The sequence below is a fragment of the Delphinus delphis genome, chromosome 4 (genome assembly GCF_949987515.2).
Source record: "Delphinus delphis chromosome 4, mDelDel1.2, whole genome shotgun sequence".
NCBI lineage: Eukaryota > Metazoa > Chordata > Mammalia > Artiodactyla > Delphinidae > Delphinus > Delphinus delphis.
Genome location: NC_082686.1, coordinates 54,175,401 through 54,187,451, shown reverse-complemented (window position 1 = coordinate 54,187,451; position 12,051 = coordinate 54,175,401). Strand labels below are relative to the sequence as shown.

Here is a 12,051-nt window from a genome sequence, read left to right as displayed (position 1 = left end):
CCGTCTTCCTCAAGTCCAGCCTACCGGCTGCCGCCACAGCCGCCGCCGCCGCTGCTCCTGCCGCGGAGTCCTTGGGGCTGCAGCCCGGCGGCTCTCAAGTGAGTAGGAAAACAGAAAGTGCGGGGAGAGCGCCCGGGAAGGGCTGGGGATGGGGGGGCGCTTACCTCGCGGGCTCGCCGGGCGCGAGGGCGTGTGTGTGGCTCGCCCTCAGCGGCCAGTCAGGGGTTCTCTATGGGAAAGTGGAGAGAGAGGAGCTCGCGGAGCCGCTCTGCCTCCGCTTCACTGTACACTGCTCCACATACAGTACATGCAGCCAGGAGAGACTGAAAACACTCATTTTATATAAGGCAGCCTGCCATTGGTCCGCTCCGTGATGGACAGGCCGCGCGGCCAAACAGAAGGCCCGTTACACCCAAACACACGCACACATACACACATTTTACAGAGACACACAAAGATCATCACATTTTCTATTTTCTAATGTTCGGGACCTGTAGACAGTAGGAGAGGACAGGTAGAGAGGCCCAGCAGAGTGGGTTGCGAGCGAAAAACCCTGTTTGCACCAAGTTGCAAGGCTTGAAACTGGTGTCCTTTTGACTTGGGAGGGTTATAGTAATAAACTACAACTCCACTGGATATGGAAGTGAGGGGTTTTTTTTTTCTTTTTTTTTTTTTAATCGTTGCCTTGTGGTGCCCCATGGAAGAGGCGTGCATTGTGTTACGATTTTACAGCCTGACCTGGCTAACAAGTGGCCAGGAAAGGCTTTTATCAGCTTGGATTTCTTTTGTCAATGGGTTAACTATCACATAGGCCAAAACAGTGCAAGATAAGTTTATTAGGACTGTAAGCACTGAGGTTGTTAGTGCTTCATTCGTAGGTAAATTGAGAAAAATCAACACAACAATACACAGAAACAAGGATAAACATTTTGCTGAAATAGCCACTCTACTTTTAGCTGGTCAGAGGACTGCAGATCACCTGTGTTGGCATACAAACAGTGCTGTAAAGTAGAATAAGTCATGGAAGATCGGCTATTGCCCCTTTTCCTTAAAAATAGGCCTTTTGAATCAATATATGCAAGATATATATTTTGCATTTTATATATATATTTACTTTCCATATCTCGCATCATATGTGAACATCACATGTTGGTTGACTTTGGGAGATGGAGAACCCAAGGGCTCTTCTTTCTAATTTTTTTTCTGTGATGCGTCTTTGACAGATTATATTTGACAGTCCTATATAAACAAGTCAACAGGTTGCTGGGAAAAAAACATAGCTGGAAACTAAGAGGAATAAATTCTAGACCCAACTCTTAAACTTGCTAAACAATCTTGAGCAACTACTTCAGCCTCTTTAATGCCCAGATTTGGTTTGGGGTTTTGTTTTCATTTTTCTTTTAAGGTTAAAATAAGAAGCTTCTCCCAGTTTTACTTCACTAAATGTTTATTCAGCATCTACTGTGTACCAGGCATTACCATAGGCCCTAGATGTTTTCTTATGGTTCTTTCTGATTTAAGAGTCTGTGAATTATTCTTAAACACAAACATTTTGAAGATTAAATAAACATCATGATTTTATGGCCTAGATGCGTAGCTTTAAAACTTAAAGGGAAGCTGGATAAGAGAACTTATTTCAAATCCCGCTTTATTTCCTTGATGTTATCTTGAGATTTTTCTCTTACATCCATAAAGTTATCGAATGAGTGTGTATGTGCGTGTGTGTGAAAGACTGGGAACCAGAAACAGATACAGAGAAAATTTAAGTTTATGAAGTTTAGACAACAAACAGTGGTATTTAGAAATGTGATGTTTTGTTTATTTTTTAAAGGAAAATAAATTTTAAAAGGGAAAAGTATATAAAACCACAGCATTTTAAACTGATAATATTAAAGATTATATTAATGATGCTCTGCATTTAGTTGACGGAAGGAACAAAGTGTTCTTTATCCACATTACACACTGCTTTGAGATTGGTGCTAAGTATTGTTATCTCTATTTTATCCATCAGAGAAATGGGACTGCTCAAGATTACACAGAATACCAGTGAAGAAGGAACTTAAACCCAGGACTCTTTAATACCCAACATAGGTTTTAAATAACTTGACAGTCCTTCCTTCCAAATGACAAACTTCAGGGACAAGAGGCAGATAGAGGAAAAGCCAGAAAAACTTTCTCAGGATTTCACTATTCTCTTTTTTGAAGAGGAAAAAAAAAAAAAATCAGCACAAGTTGCTATATTTAGTTGCTGAGTGAAGTGCTGTGAATTATTTGCTAGTATATTCGTGTTATGAAAAATATGAAAGACCTGTCCATTCCCCACCCCTACCCCCAACCCCAGCCATAGGAAAACATTCTTTATTTCTTTATGGTCTCAAAGATTTTTTTTTTTTTGGTTGAAGTATACTTAGCTTAGCAGGATTATTTAGAGTTACATTTTCAAACTTTTAGATCACCCATTGCTATCAGTAAAACGTTTGGGTGAGTATCCTCAATATATGTATATTTCTGTATATGTTTTTAAAATGTACCACTACATGGATATATTATTTATTATTACAAAGCGTGCAATCACAGAAACTAAATGAAAAAGCGTGAAATAAAAATAAAAGTTAAGGGAATTCCCCGGCGGTCTAGTGGTTAGGGCTCACCGGGCCACGTTCGATCCCTGATTGGGGAACTAAGATCAGCAAGCCATGCGGTGCAGCCAAAAATAAAATAGAAGTTAAATAAGAGTTTTAATATTTTCTCCCCACGCTCCTATGATATAGTCTTATCACGTGCCCCAGAGTTTTTGTATTCAAGTTTCGATACCTCTGACAGTACAAGGTACTAACTGACCAGGACTGATGCAAGGGAGCATGAAGAAGTGCATAGAAATGATTAGTTGCAAGTCATTACTGCTACTGGAAAACTGGTGGGTCCACAGAGCCTTTAGATTCGGATAACGGCACATTTTTTTAACACAAATTATATATTGGTGGTGTTTTGGGCATTATGTGGCAGTATAAGCCATCATTCAGTACTCTTTTGCAGATCATTTATTGAGAAGGATCTATGGGCTAGGTAGGCACTGTGCATACCAGAATTTTGGAAAAGGAAAATTGCCTGCTCCTAGAAGTGATGGAATACAATTCCAGTCTCTTGTGTGATAGGTAAAGCCTTGCCAGGAAGTAAGGAGAAGAGGCTTAGAACTAAATGTAATGTAGCACTTTACCATTTATCATTTAGGGAAATACTTTTTAGAATTTTAATTATCTTATTTAAAAATAAATATCAAGAAATTTTAAATGCCAATAGTGCCCCAAAATTAAAAATATGAAAAATCATAGCTTTCAGGGAGTTTATTTAATTTTTATAATGTAGGGTTATGAAAAGAAAAATAACTGTTGGTTTCCTGAGTAAAATGGCATTCAAAAGGGTCTCCAAGAAAGCGTTTTTCCTTTCTTGTTTTCACATTTGATGGTCAATCACAGGTTGAACTCATGGTTAGCATATTCCTCTTTTTCATGGCCTTCACTGTCCATTTTCTTAATTTCATTTTGAATAAAATAATTTCAAAATAATTTGGGAAGAATAAATTTAAATATATGTGTAAATGTGCACATACAAGTGTTTATGTGCACATGTGTATATATCTATAAACAACTTTTTACTTCCTTATTTTACATTATTTCTTTATTCAGTCCTATTTCAAATCCTGATTTCACCACTTCCTAACTGTGTAACCTTGGACAAATTCCTTGATCGCGCCAAGACTCAGTTTCCTAGTTTGTAGGATAACAAGAGAAACCAAAAATGAAACAATCCATATAAAATGCTTAAACCTGGAACATACTGAACATTCAAAACATATTATTTTTACCTTTCACACATACAAGCCCATACAACTGCTTTACAGGATGTCTTCTAAGACTTAACCTTCACATCAAATGGAGCTTATAGAACTTGTTGCAACTTACTTGCCCAGTGTTTGCAATTTCCTTTTAGCCTGCATTCTACTAACTCCAGCATCTCTGCACATAAAAGGGATGTCAGCCTGATCCCAGCATAAAGCAAACATCCTATTGGGTGGCCATTATTAAGCACCTGAAAAGGCAAACTTGTAATAAATCATTTCTTGAAACAAGCCCTGCTTTGTGCATTGAAACTCTAGATAGTTGCAGAGAGGAGGGTCTGCCTTACATAACAATTTTTGACTTGTACTTGACCTTGCTGAGCTTCACTTTCTTTTCTCATATAAGAGAAAAATAGAGAAAATCACACCTCTTTCCCCAAGGCCAATGCAAAGGGACTAGAAGTTCTAAAACTTGGACAGCTGGACCACTTCTCAGCACCAATGCAAAAATTCATAATCTTGAACAGAACCAGCTTCTACTGGATCCCAACAGAGTTGGGGGTAGAAAGAAACAGAAAAACACCCTTTGGCTGGAGCAGTGCTAGCCAAATCATCTTGGAATTCCCTCTCTCCTGTGATCTTCTGTAGCATTTTATCTATATTACTCTTAAGGCATCCAAATGCCTTACCTTGTATTACATTATTTGTATGTTGATAGAGATCTCTATTTGATAGCAAACACCTTGAAGAAAATGATGATGTTTCATCCGTCGTTTATAGCCTGTACATTGCCTAACACGTAACAGTAACTCAACAAAGATTTGTAAAACAAATGAACAAAACAAGCAAAAACAAACAATAAAAAGACTATAAATTTTAAAAAGAATCAGAGAGAATCTAGGGATGAGACAGGTGCCAGAGAACGTTGGGCGCCCCAGGTATATGGCGAACAGAACTTACATTATAGTCATCATAGGTTATACCCACATACTGTTTAAATTTTCTAAAGCACCTTTACATTTGAGATAGCCTGTCATACTCACTAAAATCCACGTGAGGTAGGTGAGACAGATAGAGAGAACTTCTTTTTAAAGATGAAAAACTGAAGCAGGGCGATTTCCCTGGTGGCGCAGTGGTTAAGAATCCACCTGCCAATGCAGGGGACAAGGGTTCGATCCCTGGTCCGGGAAGATCCCACATGCCGTGGAGCAACTAAGCCCGTGCACCACAAGTACTAAGCCTGTGCTCTAGAGCCCTCGAACCACAACTGCTGAGCCCGCGTGCTGCAACTACTGAAGCCCGCGCGCCTAGGGCCTGTGCTGCGCAACAAGAGAAGCCAACACAATGAGAAGCCTGTGCACCGCACGGAAGAGTAGCCCCCGCTCGCCGCAACTAGAGAAAGCCCGTGCGCAGTAACGAAGACCCAACGCAGCCAAAAATAATAAATAAATTAAATAAATAAATTTATTTTAAAAAAATTGAAGCAGGGAAAGGTTAAATGATTCTCTCAATATTATACAGCCAGTAGCAGTGCTGGGGTAGTAGTAAGGTTCTAGACATCTAGTCCTGCAAGCTTTCTGCCTTAGGTAGCAGGCAGGGGAAGGGGGAGTTGCCAAGGCGTCACTTAAGGATCATACCATAAAAATAGTTCTCTAAGTGGATGATGATTTTACACTAATGGTTTTGATAATAAAGTCAGTTAGCACTAGCATTAGCATTAGACAGCCCTTCTAGCCACCATCTCATTAGAAGCTTCAACAACATCCCGAACAGGGAAGGTATACTGTGACACATCCAGCTCTTGGGAACTCCTATCTTCCCAAGACAATCTATTTCATCTTCTGATGGTTTTGACCACGACAGAGTTCTTCCAAATCTTTAACATACCTTCTCTCCTCCTAAAATATACCTTCTCTCCTCCTAAGTGTTATTCAGTGCTCCTTTTTCTATTCCCTGGTTACCACATAGAACAATCTAATCCCTTTTCCATGTGCCACTTGAATTATGTGAAGACAGCTCTCATGACGGCCTCCTGCTTTGAGCTGTACCTTTTCCAGGTGAACAGTCCCGGTTCCTTAAATCATTCTTCCTATTCCTGATTCTTGGTCTTCTCTCAAACCCTGCCTATTGTCCTTCACATGGGATATCTAGAGCAGGTGGGGGCGGAGGCAGTTTGCAGTACAGCATGACCATGACTCCCTTCTCTCTGATACAAAATTTCTATTACTGCAATCTAAGATGGAACTCGCTTTTTTGGCAGTCACATCACTCTGCTGACCGTTATTGTGCTTATTCTCCAAAAAAACTTTTTGTTTGAAATGTGGACTGTTAAGCCATGTCTCCTCCATTCTATTATACGATGTATTTTGGGGAAACTGAGGCATAGGCTTTTATAACCCTGTGGTTGTACAGTGGTTAAGATTCAAGGCTTTGGAGTTAAAACAACATGAGTTCAGAGCTTGGATGCAGTAGTTACTAATTTGTGTGGACAAATTTTACAACCTGTCTTTGCTTCAGTTCTTCATGTGTAAAGGGGAGGGTAATATGTAACTCATAAGGTTATTGAAAGAATTTGATAAAAATAATGTATATAAAATAATTAAAACAGTGCTTTCATATAATAAGTATTCAATAAATGGTAGAGTTTTCTTTTTCCTGTAGCTGATGAAACTCAGCCCAGAATTCCATTTTGCCAGCATCTTTTTGTATGCTGATTGTTTCACTCAACATATTTGCTATTGATCTCACTATCCTTGGTTCATTCACAAATTTGACGCCTTCTTTACATTTTTCCAAGTCATTTTTAAAAGCATTGTCTAAGGCAGAACCTAGAGCACCTACCCCCAACAGGTAGACATTGATCATTAATCGGCACTCCCATGACCACAGTTATTGAACCTGTGATAGAGCCACCTAATTTCACCTAAATTTTAAAAATTTAGAGCTGGAAATTCCCTGGTGGTCTAGTGGTTAGGATTTGGCACTTTCACTGCCATGGCCCAGGGTTCAGTCCCTGGCTGGGGAACTGAGATCCCTTGAGGCCCATAAAGGAAAAAAAAAAAAATTTAAATCTAAAGAAATTTATAAAGAATTATATAAAATAGCAATCATGTAGGAGCTTTATTATAATTTAACATATTATTATATTGCCTCAGATTTCTTTATAAGAAATAAAACGTTGAATATACAATTGAGGACCCATTCGCTGGTCCAGTTCCTCTCCAGTTCTCCCCAGAGGTGACCATTATTTTGTAATTTCACTCTCATCCTATCCATATTTTTTGTAGCCTGCTCATGAAGACATCTGATGTGGCTTTGTCAAAAGGCTTTATGAAATTTTCATTCACTAATGTTACCAGAGAGGAGTTCTTTGATGGGTGGGTTATACTAATTCTGGTTAATTAAAACAAAAAGAGGAAATTATGGAATGATATGAGAAGCCTCTTAGAAATAAAAGAAAAACTGCAGAGCCAGATCTCAGAAAGCCCAGGGGCATTGTCAACTCCAGGGATTGAGATCACTTTTGGTGAGAATATCTTCATTATGATGAATTTGCTCAAACTCTTTTCCTTCCCTTCTTTGTGCCACTAAAAAGAGTGGAATGGAAGAGTCCACTTGCCCTTATCCAAGTTTTATGCTTACTCTTCGGCCAAAGTAGAAGAGGACACTTTGCTTGACCCTCCCACCAAGATTGCATGGTTACATGCTGTGGGGAGAAGGGGGCATTATTGGAGGCAGCGGGGAGATGTTAGTACAGAATTATTTAGATGGAGGCAATGTGTTGCTAACATTCTGCTTCTTGGTGGACTCACAGGTGCTCATTTTATAACTTACATAGATGCTACATTATTCTTTTGTATGTATCAAATATATTTTGAAAATACTTTAAGAAAACAATAGAAAAAAGGATTGCATGCAAAGGCTATTAGCTTTCCAAAGTAACACTGGAGTACTACTAAGAGAAGAAGGCAAATAGATACTAGGCAGGTAAAAACAAGAGATCTGTAACACATCCAAAGGCCACAGTGCAACTGAGCTATCAGTTTATTAACCTTGTTACAAAAGAAAAATAGATTTAGGCTAGTCTTAGGAGCTCCATGCTGGCTTCTAGCGATTACTTGGTCCTTTTTTTGAGTACACGCAGATCTTTCCTTCACTTGCTTATCTTAGTCAGATTTCATTTCGTTCCAAGGACCGTAAAGCCACTCAGATAAGCTGAAGAGAAAAGGGAACTTAACTGGACAAATATTGGGGTCTTTCACAGAACTCAAGTGCAGTAAGGACAATCAGGTATGGAAACAAAAAGCACATGGCCTCCTTCGCTGGCAATGCCACCAGGTGAGGGGCAAGGACTCCCCTATAATGGAGGGCTGCTCTTTTGGTGTTTGTAGGCAGAAATTGTCCTCTAAAGTGAGGACAGGGATGGGAGGATATAATGGGCATTCCACTACATAGCACTTTCTAGAATATTATCTAGGTTCGGTATCTCATTTACAACCGTATAATTTGCAGAATCCACCTTTCTTCCCCTAATCCCAAGAAATTTAACTAGAGTGTTTATGGCCTGATTTTATACTCACATATATTTAGAAATAAATTATTTCCTTGTATGTTTGTTTATTTATTTGTTATATCCCTTGACTCATTCCAGAAAGGATTTCCATTGGTGTTCAACAGTGCAAACTTAACTGCATATTTTCTCAAGACTCTCGGGTATTATTGAATAGAGCTCGGAAATCTGAACACATTTAGAGTGCCTAGGTGGTCTCTTAAATTTTTTTAAACTTATTTTTACTTCCTATTACGTTCTACAGCAATCTTCTCAAACTAGCTAAATAAAAGGGGCATTTATTAGAATCACCACACAGGTAAAGTTACGGCGAGGAACAACCAACAGAAAGCTATAATTTAAACCCCAAACGAAGTGAGATTATCGGGGCTCAGAGATAGGCAATAGGCCAGGGACATTTTCTGAAGCTGCACTTGCAATGCGGGAAGTACAACTCATGAGAAAGGTTCCTTTAACCTGGAGTGGGATGGGACAGAGAGGAGAGGCATACAATTGAGAAGTTAACTCAAACAGTGATGTTTTGAGGTAATGGAGCTAAAACTGAGGGGGAAAGGTTGTGTTAAATAATGGTTTTTATATGAATTCACTTCTAGACTCACCCTCACCATATGGAGTTATTGACAAAAACAAATCTATTGAGGATGGCTGACAAGAAAGGACAGCTTTAAAAGAACAGTGTGACAGTGCTTAAAAAGGAAGCATTAAATGTTACCTGAAATCAGACTGAAGTCTCTTTACAGTGGAAGAATCGACTCCAGGTCTTAGGAGGATTTAGCTATTTGCAAAGAGATGTTTTCCTTTTCCATCATTTGACACTTTTTCTTACAATACCATCTTCTTCATTCAAAAACCAAGATTTCTAGTCTGTTGGATTGCTAAAGTCCTCTTTCCAAATATCAGATCGACTGTTACAAGTCTTTTAAAGTGCTGACCTTTGGCCAGTGCTATTTGAGAGAAGGAAAAATGAAATGAGTAACTTTGCTTGTCACAATATAGAAGGAGAGAGGAAGGGAAGAAAGGCAAAAGGAAAGAAATAGGAAGGGAAGGAAGAAAGGTATATTCTAAGAGAAGTTATGCTGGGATGATTTCAGAATTCACCCACCCTTGGCTCTGACTTTACATTTAGATGTGACCTGAGTAGGAGCTGAAGAGGGGGAAGAAATAAATATAAAAGAAACCTTTCCCTAAGTAGATAATTCTGAATTAGAAGAAGAAAGGCTTTTCAGCAACATCTGGGTCCCCAGCATCAGACAGGGGGATAAGGGTCTCTCTGCCCTCTAAGTCCCCAACTGCTCCAGACATAACAAAGTCAATGGCTGCAGCCAGACGAGGCCTCCTTTGGCCATCCTGCCTTAGATGATTGGTATCTTCCTGCTATACCTTAGCTGCTCAGTAGAGTCCCATTGCTTCTCTCCAGTCTTACTTGTTCTGTTCACAAGAGAAAAGCAGGCAGCAGAAAGCTCTCACTTTTTCATCCCCCACCACTGTATCCAGTCTTCCCTTCCCAGTTTGGAGGCTGTATCTGCCTTCACCTACTGGAGTTGTCTCTAACATTCCAAAAGAGGAAGAGCCAGTGATCTGACAGGTATTGCAAAGTGATGAGTAGAGAGGAGCTGGTCCAAATTCTTGGTGATTGTCTGCAAAACCAGTGGCTCTTCAATCCTAAGTGAAGTAAAGTAGAAAGAGGCATCCACTAAAGTTCAAACTATTCTCCTGGTGAGGTTGGAAGAAAGAACCAAGCTCTAGGAGCCACTAAGTTTCCTGGGTCATGCGTCCATTAATTCATTCAACAGCACTTATTAAGTGCCTTCTTTGCGTCAGGTACTGTGGTTATTGTAAGAGATACCAAATAGATGTGGTCCCGTGCTAATGGAGCCTATGGTCTAGCAGCAGAGATGGATATAATACACAACATAATACAAAATGTTCCTTGGAATCACGGATGGAGCCAGAGCAAACCAGTTTACAATGCTGAAGGAATCTAAAAGTAAAGGAGCAAATGCAGGATCTGAGGGTGCTAAAACTTTAGCTGTTTTAAAGGGTAAAGAGGTTTTCCTTCACTAAGGAAAAAGGCTGGATTATGAGATCTTTAGATTCTTAGATTGGCTTTGTATTCTACATAAAAGAAAGTACTATTTTGGGACATGTCCTTTTTATGATTTTTGTAGTCAGTATTCTTCTTTTAGAATTCTAGGGTTTGTGTGTACTAGTGAGTGGCTGGGAGAGATTATTTTGTTTGCTTCAGAAATTTCAGTAGGAGGCTAAATGTATTAGGAGTATTCAACAGCAACAAAACATTTTAAGTATTGGTGGTTATGAGAAGATATGTCAGGGCTTCCCTGGTGGCTCAGTGGTTAAGAATCCACCTGCCAATGCAGGGGACACGGGTTTGAGCCCTGGTCGGGGAAGATCCCACATGCCACGGAGCAACTAAGCCTGTGCGCCACAACTACTGAGCCTGCGCTCTAGAGCCCGTGCTCTGCAACAAAAGAAGCCACCGCAATGAGACGCACCGCAACAAAGAGTAGCCCCTGCTTGCCGCAACTAGAGAAAGCCCGTGCACAGCAACAAAGACCCAATGCAGCCAAAAATAAATAAATAAAATAAATTTTTTAAAAAAAATTTTAAAAAATGAAGATATGTCAGAAAATATGACGCATTGGAGGTTTCACGTGGAAGCTACACTGAACAAAAAAAGTTTACCTGCTAGCAACAAGAATCACCATTTCCATAGTTAAAGCATGTCTAGCAAGAATGGCAAGCACTGGATAGTGATGTCGATTTTTATTTATATTTTGGAGAGGCATAATTACATTTTGATCTTATGTCATTTTTTATGAAATAGACCTGTTACTCTGCTGGGGTTGTGTATCTTTGGTAAGCTATGCAATTAGTATTGACATTTGCTTTATCTGTGCATGTCCATAGGGTGTGTGTGAACGAAGACTCCAGTGGAGACAGAATTGCTTAGAGCTTTAGGAGCTGGTGCTTCTGGAGTCAGAAAGATCTGAATTCAAACATTGGCTCTGCTATTTACTAGTCATGTGACTTTGGATAAGCTTCTTTTTTTTTTTTTTAAAGAAAATGTTGGGGGTAGGAGTTTATTAATTAATTAATTTATTTTTGCTGTGTTGGGTCTTCGTTTCTGTGTGAGGGCTTTCTCTAGTTGTGGCAAGCGGGGGCCACTCTTCATTGTGGTGCACGGGCCTCTCACTATCGCGGCCTCTCTTGTTGCGGAGCACAGGCTCCAGACGCGCAGGCTCAGTAGTTGTGGCTCACAGGCCTATTTGCTCCGTGGCATGTGGGATCCTCCCAGGCCAGGGCTCGAACCCGTGTGCCCTGCATTAGCAGGCAGATTCTCAACCACTGCGCCACCAGGGAAGACCTCTTTTTCCTTTTTTAAGGTGACGTTGGTTCATAACGTTACATAAATTTCAGGTGTACAACATTATATTTATACTTCTTTATACACTACAGCATGCTCACCACCAAAATTTGGTTTCCATCCATTGGACAAACATCTTAAACCTGCTAAGCCTTAGTCCTCAGTTTCATAAACTCTAAGATGAAGATTATAATGGTCCCTACCTGTCAGGCTTATTGTGAGAATTAAACAAGATGCTGCATATAAAAACAGTCTCTG

General features: G+C 39.8%; 1 protein-coding gene across 6 annotated transcripts in view; it reads right to left on the bottom strand.

Moving 5' to 3' along the window:
* The window catches only part of BBX (BBX high mobility group box domain containing), a 282,022-nt gene extending 281,732 nt beyond the window's left edge, over positions 1–290 (bottom strand). For 5 of the 6 annotated variants that reach the window (XM_060010595.1, XM_060010596.1, XM_060010594.1 and 2 more), the window contains exon 1: positions 165–290. The gene's annotated coding sequence lies outside the window, so the exon portion shown is untranslated. Of the gene's footprint in view, positions 1–24; positions 44–164 lie in introns of those variants that run through there. The other variant, XM_060010597.1, reaches the window with a different exon arrangement.
* Positions 291–12,051: the final 11,761 nt, after the last annotated feature.